Genomic DNA, 15,148 nt, shown 5'->3' with positions numbered 1-15,148 from the left:
TGGTGTCACAGAACACTCGTTCCAAAACATTATACGGAAATGGGAAGGCCTAGCGCGTGGCCCTTTATTTTCCCACAACGAAAACATTTTCCAGTGCTATGCACCAGCTATTATTTGCTTTTTTGGCTATAAGCGAGGCTACGTGGGGCAGCAGGAGCACTTAAGCTCAAAACAAAAACAATTCATTTCATTGACTTAGCACAAAACAAATGCTCCTATTGTGTATTAGAGGTTAGAAGACCTCATTCATCAAACCTGCCTTTTAAAACAGGAGGAAACACGAACATACGTGCAGAGACATTTGGCTCCATTTCCACCACTACCACCCAGCCCTGTTATGCATTTTATAGTCAGCAATATCAAAAGCCATATGTGGAAAGTTTGTCCATCTCAGTGATTAGCAATTAAAACTCTATGCACTCTATAATCTACACACACAGCAGCAACAACAACAACACCACACGGTTTTGATGACTGCTGCTTATTAGTAATGTCTGTGTTTTCATATTTTTGGGGTTTGCAATGTGTTTTGTTATTTTGTCGTTAGCTGCAGCAGACATGGAAAGGCAGGAGAAACATCTTAATTTAAAACAAAACTCAAGAGGAACATCAGTTGTCATCTATCTTTTTTATATATACACCATAACATAACATTTTCAAACCTTAAAAAAGTGGTTCTTTCGAACCTTGAGACCTCCCTCCCTCCCTGGGTTCCAATTCTAAACATTTTCCTGCATCTTTTACTGTAATCTATCTATCATATAATTATGCTATCCAAAATCCATATTACTTTACAAGTGTCATTGTATTCCTGCCAATGATTTCAACTGTTTACAGTGGTCTCTCAAATATGTTAGAAAATTATTCCAGTCTTTTAAGAATACTTGGTCTTCCTCATTTCTGATCTTTCCCAGCTGTCATCTATCTGTGCAATGTGCTGTGTACCAATGCAGACATAATACTGGTCATATGACACCCCCCAAAGAATCCTGGGAAATTGGGTTTATTCCTCAGATAGCTACAATTCCCAGCACCCTTAACAAATGACACTTCCCAGCCTTCTCTAGGGGATATCAGGAGCTTAAAATGTATGGTGTTTATATAGCCCAATCTTCTGTTTATTTTCCTGGTTTGTTAACTAACACTAAGCTACAATTCCCAGACTAAGCTCTAGCTTCCCAGGGAGCGCTAGCTTAATACAAACCAGGATTTTTGTTTCAAACCTGCGGTAAAGAAGGCTCTCCAGTAACCACAGTGAGCCATATCAGGCGATCAGGCTAGGAAACCAGAGCTCTCCCTCTGCAGACTTTATCTTACCTTGAAACAAAATCCACACCTACCCTGTAACTGTGGTTAGACAGTTCATTGGTATCTACTGTATGTGAAACCTCAGGCCTGGGGGTCAGACGTGGCTCTCTCTTTCTGGCCTTTGGAAGTCTCCCAGACCATGTCCACTCCACAAGCTGCACCCTTCACTGGCCCTCCTCTGAGTCCTTCTTGGGTGCTTTTGCCTGGCCGCAATGCCTCCTTGAACAAGCACTGCGATACCACTATGAAGACTCATGGCTTCCCCCAAAGCATTCTGGGAGCTAGAGTTGGTTCAAAGAGAGTTGAGAGTTCTTAGGCCACACACACCCATTCCCTTCACAGAGGTACCATTCCCAGAATTCCCTGTGAAGAGGGACTGATAAACTCCTGCCAGCCAACACTGAGCTAGAGGAAGCAATGGTTACTCAGTCCCAGGCAGCTTCCTATGTGACTTCAAACTGTACTTTCAGATTTTTGCTAAAAGAGAAACCCTGGTTGGTCTCAGCTACGATTACGGCTGATGCCGGCAAAACTGCTTAAGAGGGGAATCTGAGGAGGAGAGCGAAGTTTGCGTGGTTTCCAATGCGCTAGCTGTGGTTAGCAAAAAGCCTGCTCCGAGCGCATTAATAATACAAACACACTTGATTTGTGGAACAAAGAGCAAGTCACGTTGACAGGCTACTGTTATAAATAGGTTTCATAATTAATAGCTGACAGCCAATACCCTGGCTTTTCTAATGAAATAAAACACGCGATACGATGAGATGGAGAGAAAGTCACACTGGTGGGAGATAATTAAAATGTCAGTCCCAGCCAAGTAGCTTTGCGTTTGCATGTTAATGAGGTCGCCTCCCTGGCACGTGTTAACTAGCCATGGTCTTAAACAGGAAGGCTAGCAACAGGGAAAGCAACACAGGTTGGTGGCTGGGGGTCTGGGGTGGTTAGAGGTCGTTGCTGTGGGGGACTTCAGTATTATTAGCCCCAAACTGCAGAGGGGGAAAGGGAGACCGGAAATGGAAAGAACCATAGTTTGCCTTAGGCAACCTAGTGATTTTGGGGCCGAGTCCAGCTGGGGAATCCCTGTTTCTACTGGTAATCCTGGATGTCATACTGCTTTGGGAATATAGTGGTACCTCTGGTTATGAACGTAATTCGTTCCGAAGGTTCATTCTTAACCTAAAACCATTCTTAACCTGAGGTACCACTTTAGCTAATGGGGCCTCCTGCTGCTGCCGTGCCACCGGCACACAATTTATGTTCTCATCCTGAGGTAAAGTTCTTAACCTGAAGTACTACTTCTGGGTTAGCGGAGTCTGTAACCTGAAGTGTTTGTAACCCGAGGTACCACTGTAGAGGCTTCTGATTGGCATATTTTCTTGTAGGTAACCTTTTGCGTTTGGAAACTGTTCCATAGTAGCAATTCCTTCCTCCAGATGACTTAGTCATAAGCAAATTAGTCGTATCGATTCTACTTTTTTCATGATTGTGTGTAAGCCTTTTATTTATGCACAAAATCAAAAATTATTTTAAAAAACAACAACCAGAACAAGGCATCATATACACCACCCACTGCTCTGCGCAAAAGCATGCATCATCACACTTATGCAAAAGATTGGTTATAAAAGGATTGCCTTGTATGGCTGCCATCAGCAAAGTCATTCTATCCAAAGCAATTCCATTGAAATCAATGGGAAGTTAAGTGGTTTGGAGATTGTTCCTATCAGGTAGTATAATTCCAGAGGGGCGGGGTGTCAAAACACATGGTGCATCCTAAAAATGTTTATTTCCCAGCAAATATGCAAAGCTATGCAATCAATAAGGCTCTTGAACATTCCAGATTGAAGCAGCTGCAGCATATTCTTGTATTATACGTTTCAGCAAAATATTGCATTATACAAATATTGTATCTAGTATTATACGTTTCAGTCGTAGCTGAACAGCACAGCAAACCCATCATGAAGACAACTGCAAATCCATTTTTAATAGGAATACTGTCGAAATGACAAATGCTCCTGGCATTAGTTGACAACGGATGTATTTGCCCCAGTCGGGCGAAGGAGATCTGTGAGTGCAATTAATGCAAATATGGATAAGCACAATGATACTCAATCCCAAAATCAATTTATCTGTTGATGTGGACTGAAATGTGCATTCCCCCACCTGGGGAACTAATGGTGTGCTATGCACAGCCTAAACTAGCCCAGATATGCTACAATACATTCTGGCTCCAGTCCTGTGCGACTTTGACACTTTAAGGCCGGTAATGACACCTTGTTTCACCACCCTTCTTCTCAGTTACCTTGAAAGGAAGATCACTGTTATCAGCACAGTGCATACTCTGTGCTAAAAATATTCAGACAGTGTCTCAGCAATCCAGACTCTGCACCACAAAAAGGAATTCCCAAATAATGATGCAACTCAAGCAAATCTGCCTATTTTTGTTTTGCATTAGCTTATTATTCCATTTGGCACCATTTGTGCCTGGTTGCACAGTAGAGGCCATAGCTCCTTGCAAGCAGAAGGTCCCAAGTTCAATCCCTGGCATCTCCAGGTAGGGCTGGGAGAGAACCTTTGCCTGAAATCCTGGAAAGCCCCTGCCAAGTGATGCTGAGCTAGATGGATCTGACTCGGTATAAGGCAGATTCATAGGTTCTTATCTAAGATTCCCAGACAATTGTGCCAAAGGACCATTCTCAAAAGCTTTGTTGCCTTCTGCAAACAGTCATGGGGCAGGTAGCGCAGCTTTAGTGGTGAGTTTGGTATCCTTTGCATGGACTCTCTCCTGCATTCTTCCTTGGCAGGTTTCATGAACTATCCCAGGCATAGGCAAACTCGGCCCTCCAGATGTTTTGGGACTACAACTCCCATCATCCCTGACCACTGGTCCTGTTAGCTAGGGATGATGGGAGTTATAGACCCAAAACATCCGGAGGGCCGAGTTTAAGGATGCCTGAACTACCCTCTCAAGGCAAGCCATATTTTCCATTGGCTGCAAACTAAATTGCTTTGGAATAAAAGGAGATGCTATCAAGATACAGGACTGGCAGCAGCAGAGACAAATGGCAAATAGGGGCAGATTCAGAGTGCCAAGATCTGAACTGGCATGCACAGCTCTAAGGTGTGCAATGAATTCCTCTTGCGGCTACTGTGAGAATCAGTTTGTTCCTTTCTTTCTCATTTCTCATGCGGCTGATGGAAACTTTTCCTTATGAGTACCAACAGTGTGGGTTTCCAAACAAGAGAAAGAAAGGGAACTCTGACCATAAAATTCAGGGTATTACATAGTGATCATGATTTTGCCTTATACCATCAAAGCCTTGAAATGTCATTTCCTTTTCGGCCACCGTTTGGTTAAGGCAGGAAATCACATGCGCATTAGATGTTTTGAAAGTATTTGGAGGAAACTGAATTGATGTGGTAGACTGTCAGGATGTTTCCGTAACTGAGGATATCTGCTAAATACCTGAACAATTGGTGGAAAAGACAGGGGTGAGGTAGCGTCTAAATGTTTTTCCAGCTATGTTTTTAACTTTCTTAACTGGTTTGTTTATTTTCCTCTCTGACCTGGCTGTTCCAATTTAAGCTCATTATGCTTCAAAAATGCAGAATTCTTTTAGTTTGGCTGTACTAAGAATTTAGACACACACGTACACCCTGCAATCTTAATCATGTAAATAATATTGGGCCCAATGCTTCTGCTCCCAATACTTGTATGCCATATTAATTTTTTTTCAAACAATACCCAAGTAGAAAACAGATACTTTATTGGCACATTTTTGTGTTTTACTTTGAAAGATTTTAGACAGCAGATTTGCTAGTTCCACTTAAAGATAGGGGTCTCTGCAACCCCTCAGAAGTCAAAAGCTGCTCATGTACTGTACTTTTTGCATAAGATTAAAGAATGCATGCTAGATTTTCTAATGACTATTTCCTGGTTGAGCCTTAGAGATCCTTCTGAGCACCTTGCTTGAGGCGAGCGATGGGCAGGTGGTAAAATATCTGAATGTTGTCATGCCTCTTAGACTTGCTATGAAAGTCAGTTCTTAGCTTGTCAATGGACTGACAAAAATAAAGTGCTTGTTCTACAATTTCATTTTTCCTTTCTTTTTGCACACATGACAAGTGGGTGGAGGAGGGGAGGAAAGAGCCATGCCAATCTGGGCATGCACCCAAAATAAAACATGTAATTTTATTTTATGCAAAATTTACTCCCACTCTAAACATAAGACATTCTGCCTGCAAAATGAGAACATTTCTTAGCACAGAACCCCAATTTCTCAAACGTAATAGATGTGCTGCTCTCATCGTTAGCCCAGCAAGGAGAGAAAAACATCCCTCACTGATGATGGAGGCAGGTACCAACATAATCGCAGCCATGTATACCATAGTTGGAGAGAGGATGGTTTTTATCTTCACAATGTTGATTGAATGGTAAAGGGACAAAGACGCAAAGTAAACGAGCAGGGAAGAGGAAGTAAATGGCATTTATATTCCAACTAGGAGAGTCTGTCATCACCTACACCAGGGATGGGAAACCAGAGCTGGTCCAGATGTTATTGGACTCCCAACTTCCATCAGCCCCAGTTAGCACAGATAACAGTCATGGATGATTAGGGGAGTTGTAGCTTCCCGATTCCCTGAATATAGAAAACTTGCAGGTAGAAAGAGGCTAGAACCCTTCTTTATGACAACTAGTTTTCAACATACAGGGAATCTGTTTATAAGGAAGAAGAATCAATCAAGTGACACCTGAATTGTGGTGTATAAGTTTACAATCTTATCTGCTGCCCGTGATAACCAGACCTTGATGATCAGCCTGGATTTTCATGAGCCACTTTATGCAGATAGGCTAAAAGAGATACATGGTGCAACATTATTAAAAACAGCGCAAACAAAAAAGTGATCAGACCATAAAACAAATCCTTGCCTTCCCCAAGAGCAACAATCAGATAAGCCCCAAAATACCATCAACTGCTGTATAAATTTAACAGTGAAGTGCTTGAGAAGAAAAACCCCCTGGCACCAGAAAGATGTTGTTTTTGGTGCCAGGAGAGCCTCTCTGAGGAAAGAATTCCATAAACCAGGGGCTGCTACTGAAAAGGCCCTTTCTCCTTTTGCTATCCCCCCCCCACAAGCCTCCCATGATGTAATATCTAGCACCCACCACAAACACTGTACAATGAGCACGGTAGATTTATTATTATAACAGTAATAATACTGGTGAAAGAATTGCAAGCAAGATGATAGCAAGTGTCAAGGGAAAGAGAGAAATAGCTATAAAATCTGCCTTTCAAAACATATAATTCACTCAGAAATGAGCCCCTTGGAATTTCAGAATGACAACCGAATAGCGTGGCTGATGGTACTGCTTCTTCTTCTTTTAAATTTTGCACGACGTGCTCCTGATCACGATGCCGCTTGTAACTGCGATTTGTCAGTGAGCATCACTGTGCAGCCTTAAGAAGGTGGCTTCTAACAAATTACATCTTGTAGTTTATCCTTTTAAGAAATAGTATGACAAGGAACATCTCTCCCGGAGGGCACAATTGACGATGCGGCTTCTGTCGTGTTAAGATTTGCTAATTGGGCGCCGAGCTTGGTGCGGCTGCGCCAACAGAACAATCCTGTGATGAAAACCAATGCATGAATCACACCAGCCTATGCCTGGTTCTCACATGCATTTACTCTGCTTGATTTCTTCTCTGCACTCCATGTCTCCTTGGATTACCTCACAGGCAGTCACAGCTGTTTTTTGGACTATAATTACCATCATCTCTGACCTGGTCCTGCTAGATAGGGATGATGGGACTTGTAGTCCAAAAACAGCCGGAGATCCGAGTTTGAGAAACTCTGCTCTAACCCAAGGATTGCTCTACTAGCCACCCAAAGTGCTTATGTGCCCCCACTTCTATTGCAGCCAGTTGCATTGGAAAGTCATAGCAGGGGAGGTAAGGGCTCCCTGGGAAGAGGGACTGATTGTTGAACCACTCTGCAAATTGTACCTCTGTGGTGAGAATAGGGGTTCCTGAACCAACTACAGTTCCCAGGATTCTTTGGGGGAAGCTGTGGCTGCTAGAAGTGGCATGATACAACTTTAAATGTATACGGTCTGACAGTTTCATGCCAGTAAAGTGGCTTTGTCTGCCACCGAAGGCACAAAAACAAGTTAAAATGACGGAAATGAATGATTAGTTCCAAATCAGTTATGAATGGAATTTTAAATAATTGAAACAAATGAAGTAATTAAACAGGATAGGGAGTCATTTCCGCTTTAGACTTCCTTTGCCTTGCTTTCCATTTGCCTTAGCATCCACTCCACAGGAACCTGTTCTGACAGTGATCTATATGTCACCTGACTACCATCAAATAAACAAAAAAAAGCACAAAAACCCTATAAGCAGAATTCAGATTTAAGCCTAATTACGCCGCAGCTCCGAAGCAGATGCTCGGCCCATCTCAGCGCTCAGCAGAATTACAGCATCTTACATGGGGGCTTAGCCAGCTGCCTTAACTAGGCACTGATATAGCAGGATAATTAGAGACAACATAAACGGCTCCATATCTGATCTTGTCATATTTTTCATGACAAGCATCTGGCGCTGTAAAGCAAAAACAAAGCTCCGCGTCAATTTCTGATGACTTCACCCTCCATCAAACATGGCTTGCCTCAACGGGGATCTGCTCCATGATTGAAGATGCACTGATGGCGAGGGGGTGGGCAGGAATGACAAATGATGCAAAACTGTAAGGAATATTCTTTTGATTCCACCCCACCCACCATTTTTATTTAAGTGTGCTAATTACTGTATTTTTTGCTTTATAAGACTCATTTTTTCCCTCCTAAAAAGTAAGGGGAAATGTGTGCGCGTCTTATGGAGCGAATGCAGGCTACTCGGCTATCCCAGAAGCCGGAACAGCAAGAGGGATTGCTGCTTTCACTGCGCAGCAATCCCTCTTGCTGTTCTGGCTTCTGAGATTCAGAATATTTTTTTCCTTGTTTTCCTCCTCCAAAAACTAGGTGCGTCTTGTGGTCTGGTGAGCGAAAAATATATATAGAGCGAAAAATATGGTATATGACAGTAATAATCAGGGCCCACTTTTATCCAGCCACTATTTTCCATTGATATTGGGGTGTATGGGGTGTGGGGGACACGTCGTGCTCCTTCTGGGGTAGTCTGTCCTCCTTTGGTCCCCACCCTTCACTTAGCTCTCACGTGTGGCTCCTAGAAGCAGTCAGCATGATGTAACAGTGGCCACAACTCGGTAAACACTTTGACTGGCCAGCTAAACCAGGTGAGAGCAGCCGATGGGTCTCAAACCCTCAGTGAATTAGGGACTTCCCTGCATGTGAGGCTCTGGCAGATTGAAACCAATAGCGGGTCCAACAGTCAAGAAGGTGGTTTCTTCACATGCTGCAGAGGGAAGTGAGGGGCAAATGCAGCTTGTCAGTCTCGGAAGGTAGCCCATCTAGAAGAAGGAAAACTCTGATCCTTAATCTTCGCTGCCTTGCGGGATATCTTTGGGAGAAGAAAAGGCTAGGGAGTAAAGCCTACACAAATCCAGAGTGGAGTCCCTAAGGAGGTGCCTTGTACACCTCCATCTAGCAGGGGGCGCCAACTTGAATAAAACATGGGGGGAAGAGAAGCCCCACCCTGCATAATGGATCACAAGACACAGAACACACACACACCAATTGAATGGCAATGCCCATCAACTTGGGGGGGGGGCAGCAGCCTCTATTGTGGGGGCGAAGGGACCTCAGCCCCTAGGAGTTGGCTTCTGGAAACTCCTGCAGCCAAGCTGGTGCCAAACGTATTGCTCTGCTTTCCTTTGGACCACATCAGCAAGGCTGAGGGGGAGCAGATCTTGTCATCTGGGCATCCCAGGACTTCCCTACACTCTGCCCATGCTTGCACCCCGGGGGGGGGAGTCACTTGGGTGTTGGAGCTGAAATCCAACAACATCTGGAGGGGCTTGCCCCCGATGTCCACAAAAACACTTGAAAACATCCGCACACAGCCATCCCCATGTTGCTCAGTATTGTTACACAAAGCATTTGGAGGCAGGCTCAGCATTATGCTAAGCTTTCCTAGTTCTAACTGGGTATAAATGACTAATATATTACATTGCCACAAGAAAGATGCTGACAGCAGGAAGCTGAAAATGCTGCTAGACGGGCAGAAGCAAAGGCTAAGATTAGAGGTGCCAAGTTTACGAAAGACAGAAGGGAAGTTGGAATAATTTGTGGCAGACCTTTTCCCCTTGCCTCCAGATGAATCACATCTCCTCACCTTATGGAATATTGCAGTCTGAACGCTGGGCTAAAGTGTGGTGCCCTCACAGGAAGAGGTCTAGTTTGATTGAAAAGTTTCAGGTGCAAAGACATCACATTTGCCCAGCCCTGAAACAGCAATATTTGGTACCTTGGGAAAGGGATACAATTTCCCCCCCTCCGCTTCTGCATACATAGCACTCAACACACCACCTAGCAGCCATTAGACTGGTTGATGGACAAGGCTGGCATTACTGAGCATCTGTTGAGGCCCAGACCCCAATAGGGGTCCCATGTGATGCTACTCATCCTTCCTACTATTGTTGCCTGTTCACCTGTCCTCTCAAGGCTGTGTTGGTGAGCAAGGAGAGGCGCAATAACTTCTATACATCTCATCTTCCTCCTCTCGGAGAGGCACGGATTGGGCCCGGGGGAGAAGTGAACATATTAGCAGTGGCAAAAGTGGAATAGGAACGTAAGAACAGCCTGCAGGATCAGGCCAGTGGCCCATCTGGTCCAGCTTCCTGTTCTCACAGTGGCCAACAAGCAGGACTTGAGGGCAACAATACAGTGGTACCTTGGGTTACATACGCTTCAGGTTACAGACTCCACTAACCCAGAAATAGTGCTTCAGGTTAAGAACCTTGCTTCAGGATGAGAACAGAAATCGTGCTCCGGCGGCGCGGCAGCAGCAGGAGGCCCCATTAGCTAAAGTGGTGCTTCAGGTTAAGAACAGTTTCAGGTTAAGAACGGACCTCCGGAACGAATTAAGTACCGTATTTTTCGCTCTATAACACACACCCAACCATAACACGCACATAGTTTTTAGAGGAGGAAAATCCGTAGGCATGCCACCCGTAGGCATTCCCTCCATAACACGCACAGACATTTCCCCTTACTTTCTAGGAGGAAAAAAGTGAGTGTTATGGTGCAAAAAATACGGTACTTAACCCGAGGTACCACTGTACTCTGCGGTTTCTAGCAACTGGTATTCAGAAGCAATACTGCCTCCTATCCCCCCATGAATTTGTCTAATCCTCTTTCAAAGCCATCTAGGCCGGCGCCACCACTGCCTCCTGAGGGAGTGAGTTCCACAGTTTCTCGTTCTATTTGTGAGCTTCCCACAGGCATCTGGTTGGGCACTGAGAGAACAGAATGCTGGCCTGATCCAGAAGAGCTTTTTTTATGTTCTTCACCTCAGCCTTGGTCTCCCTGCCACCCATCCCTCCCCCCCCAACAGCTCCGCTTCAGAATGCACTTGTGAATGCCCCTTCCCACCAAGATTCATGTGCGCTTGCAAATGCAAAAAGGGCTCTTGCCTGTTGGTGGCAGAGAGGGAGGAGGAAGCACATTCGGAAAGCACAACTTCAACCTTACGAACGCAGAATATTAGGGCACACTTAACGGAGGCCTTGGAACCTGCATTTCATATTTGTGGTGCTTGGCGTTTCCATAGTAACAAGAAGCTTCAGGCTTTAATTACAGCAGCGACTTTAAAAAGAGTGCTAACTCCTTTCTCTCTCCCTCTCTCTCTCTTTCTGTTTCTCTCAAGGACACCTCTTGTATGTTGTCTTACGAAAAGCTAATATTAGGTTCTAGAATAAATTATACAGAGAGCTCTGCGTACTCTGCAGAGAAGGACGGGAATCAAAACTGCCCCCACCCTTTCCGCCCCAGTAAGCTAAATTCTGCAAGCTACGTAAGTCGCCGAGTTCCAAGAAATGTGCATTTAATACTTAATTTTGTTTGTGGCCATTGTGAGGTAGGGCAAGGATATCTGTGGGACGATGAAGCCCTACCCCCACCCCCACCTTCACCACTGGCAGTCCTACCCAGCCTCCTTGATGTCTTTGCGATATCACAGCAAGCATCAGCCCCATGTCCTTTCAAGCATATACAGCAACAAATAAGGATTTAAAGCCGTTTGGGTAAAATAAAATAAAACTAAGCTGCTCAGGCTGCTGAGTGCTGATAAGGAAATGCCACTTAACTTCCCTTGATTTAGACTTCCAAGCACTAAAAACAAAACACGACTGAGCCTTCAAGAACTTGCAAAAGGGAAAGTTGCAAAAAAGCAAAGATCGGGTCATCCTCCCCCATTCCCATCAACTGTTGTGCCCAATGCCATCCCTTCCCTGGCAGCGCGGCAGGGGTAGCAAGGTCATTTTCTTCTCTGTCCCAAGGTCTCAGACTCCCCTCTGGTGCTTAGAACCCTACAGCAGCAGCATTCCAGTCTCAAGGACCCATGGGAAATGCTGTTTCCCAGGGCTCCCAAGGCCGCAATATGTAACTGCCCCACCATCAAGTAAGTTAGGGAGGAAGAAAAGAGGACAGTGATATCAGGAGCCAGATTTTGTTGGCATCTGCAGAAGTGATGGTCAAACTTTGGTACACAGCAAACCAAGCCCTGTCCCAAATTTAGAAGGGTCTGGGATTGCCTTGTATTGGGGGTGAAGCATCTCAAACTGCAGGAGTTTGCATTTTGAATACCCCAAAATTCACCCTCATCACCAGTGCTGAGTTCTGTGCCTGATGCTAAATCTGGTGTCTTGGGAACATCTCAGGATCATCTTCTAATAACTAATACACTAAAAATTCTGGCAGTTTTTACAATCTGCAAAACCAGAGACTACACTTGTGCATGCACTGTATAACCATTATTATAAGGGAGGGAGGGAACTGCAATCCTATAGCCACTTACCTGGGACCAAGTCCCACTGAATTACCGTATTTTTCGCTCTATAAGATGCACCCGACCATAAGATGCACCTAGTTTTTAGGGGAGGAAAACAAGAAATAAGAAGCCTCCTGAGTGAGGAGGGAGCGCTCCTTCCTCTTCGCTCAGGAGGCTTTGCAGGGCTATCCCTGAAGCCAGGAGAGCAAGCGGGATCAGTGCGCACTTATCCCGCTTGTTCTCCTGGCTTCAGTGAAAGCAAGCCTCCTTGCTTTCCCCCGACCTCCTGCAAAAGCCAGGGATAGCTGCATGAAGCCTCCGCGGGCCAGCGGGATGAAGGCTGCCCGCTGCCCTACGGAGGCTTCGCACGGCTAAGCCAGAAGCTAGAACAACTAGAGGGAGCACTGCGCAGTGCTCCCTCTAGCTGTTCTGGCTTCTGGGGTAGCTCTCGAAGCCTGCATTTGCTCCATAAGACACACACACATTTCCCCTTACATTTTAGGAGGGGGAAAGTGCGTCTTATAGAGTGAAAAATATGGTAGATGTCTACTTGTGGGTAGACATGCATAGGATTGCATTGAAAGTTACTGAAACATAGATGTAAAGGAAATATACATGTCAATGCACCATAATCCACAGAAAAATATGTATCAGTGAATCCTGGGGGTGGGGGAATGAGGCTTTGTATCATTAACATAAAGACACCAAAAGAAATTCAGTAATCACAGTTCATTAATCACAACTGCATATTGATCAATCAAATTATAACAAAAAGGAAAAGTACATACCCTATTTCACACACGCTCACCAATTCCATCTAAGAAATTCCTGTACGACTTAGTTATGAAGTAATTTCTGCTATACAATCAAGTAACTCAAACCAGCTAGACAAGATCTCTTGACAAGAAAAGACCAAAACCTTTTTTTAGCCAGAATATATAGAAGGGTAGAGTTTTATGCTTGCAGTCATGCAATTAAGAAAGGGAATAATTAACCAGACCCTTCCCCCCCCAACCTGGTCAAGTGAGTTTGGGGAGGGAGGAGGGTGAAAAATCTGTTTGCACAGGAATTTCAATCTGTCCAACAACTCTTAATACTGTATATGGGATGCTCTTTCAGATTAGAAAGTCTAATGCATTCCGTCAAACCCTTTCCTTTTTGACGAGTGCGTGTGCTTCCAAAGATCAGAACAGAGAAAGCTGCAAGATTTTTAAAATGATTATTGAAATGACAATAGTCCTTTTGTACTGTTAACGCTGAACCTTTTAAAGCAGAAAAAAGTATTTTACCAAAGGTCGCAGTTCCATTTACTCATACATTTACACAACTGCATCTTTTATTTAAGACATTTTTCTTTTTACCTTGCCTTTCCAAAAGCTCAAGCTGGTTTACAATTCAAGCTTTTGCTTTGCAGCTAATCTGAAAAAAACGAGGAAGCAGAGAGTGTAATGCATGCCCTTTGATCTTGTGCATCATCAGAAAAGCACTTGTCTCTCAAAGGAGACTGGAAAATTTCTCAATCCAAAGTTCCATGTCCCTTAAAAAAAAAAAAAAAGAATTAGTCACAGTAATCCAAATGAGAGCATTCCACTAGCAAAGCACATTAGGTACCAAGTTATTCCATGGCATATATAACTTGTTGGCAGGGTCACAGCAATGGGTGATAGTTCCAACTCCACCCACCTGCCCCAAGAGATCTTTCAGGACTCTCTGCCTCTTTGGTCCAGATGGAGCAAGACAGGATAGCTCCATTTCTAAAATCACCTATTGCCAGGATTCCCATGTCTGTACATTAATATTTTTCAAGGATAACAAACATGAAACTGGATTCTCTTGCTCTAAGTCTTGATCCCGCCAACATTCTCAACTGATGCAACATCCTTATTTTCCAATTCAAGCACAGCAAAATGGCTGTTAACAATAGATCACTGGAATGCTTTTGTAATTGGTTCTACGGATGCAATTCATTTGAAAACTTTGCATCTGAAGTGGTCACCTATTTTTCAAGGAGGACCTGATCTTAAGATGCTGGTATTCTGTCCAGGCTGGGACTGATGGGAATTACAGTCCAACACACCTGGAGAGCACCAGGCTGGGGCAAGGCTGCTCTAGAACGTTTACACTGGAATATCCCCAAATTCTGTATGAGAGGTAAGAAAAGCAGCCCCCGAGGCACAGTAAGTTCACAAGCTCCTTTGTGGTAAGGTGAAAATGGAATAAGATTCAGGGTGGGTGGGTAGAATTGTGATCTAAACGAAGCAGGTGCAATTTGTTTTGCCTGCTTTTTTCCCAGCAAAAAGCAAAGAACAGACAGTAACCTCTGCAAATTGCTCAAGCTCCTGACTGATGGCTGTGTACTGTTAAGCTACTCAGAATCTGGAGAACCCTCTCCACTAAGGATTGCCAGGAGTGAAATGTGCAACTTGCAGCCCAAGTCAGCATGGTTCAATGGGCAGCTAATGAGCTAGATCCACCCCATAGAACATTTTGATCTGGCCCCACTAAGGTACAAGTGATGGAGGCAGAGAAAGTAGACCTCTCCCAGTTCAAGTGCCACATTCTCACATACAAAGGAGGTGCTCTACCACTGAACTACAACCCTTTCCATCTGAGATAAGGCCTCCTCCGGCCATTTACTCCTTCAGATACATGCTTAAGACTTTATTTACCAAAGCCTCTTGCTGAAAATTTCAATATATGCTTATCTGTGGGCTTGGGGGTCATCTGCTCATCATCTTCTGGTATTGAACCGTTACTTTAACTGTGCTATTTCTGGTGTCTCTTTAATACTTATTTATTTTGTCTTATGTGCACCAGTCTGATAATTTATCAGTCTTAGTGGTTTATAAATATTTGAAAAATACAAAATAAAACTCAGCTGTGCTTACTTATGA

The 15,148-nt window shown here is 44.1% G+C and overlaps 1 protein-coding gene across 3 annotated transcripts in view; it reads right to left on the bottom strand.

Moving 5' to 3' along the window:
• The window catches only part of LNX2 (ligand of numb-protein X 2), a 76,058-nt gene that overhangs the window by 21,465 nt on the left and 39,445 nt on the right, over nucleotides 1-15,148 (bottom strand). The window contains exon 1 of one of the 3 annotated variants that reach the window (XM_081197945.1): nucleotides 13,616-13,748. The exons of the other annotated variants lie outside the window; for them this stretch is intronic. The gene's annotated coding sequence lies outside the window, so the exon portion shown is untranslated. Of the gene's footprint in view, nucleotides 1-13,615; nucleotides 13,749-15,148 lie in introns of those variants that run through there. 3 annotated transcript variants of the gene reach the window in all.

Source organism: Podarcis bocagei (genome assembly GCF_964188305.1).
Source record: "Podarcis bocagei genome assembly, chromosome: 6".
In the NCBI taxonomy this organism is placed as follows: Eukaryota; Metazoa; Chordata; class Lepidosauria; order Squamata; family Lacertidae; genus Podarcis; species Podarcis bocagei.
Note: the sequence above shows the minus strand (reverse complement) of the source record. Positions and strands in the feature narration are given on the sequence as shown.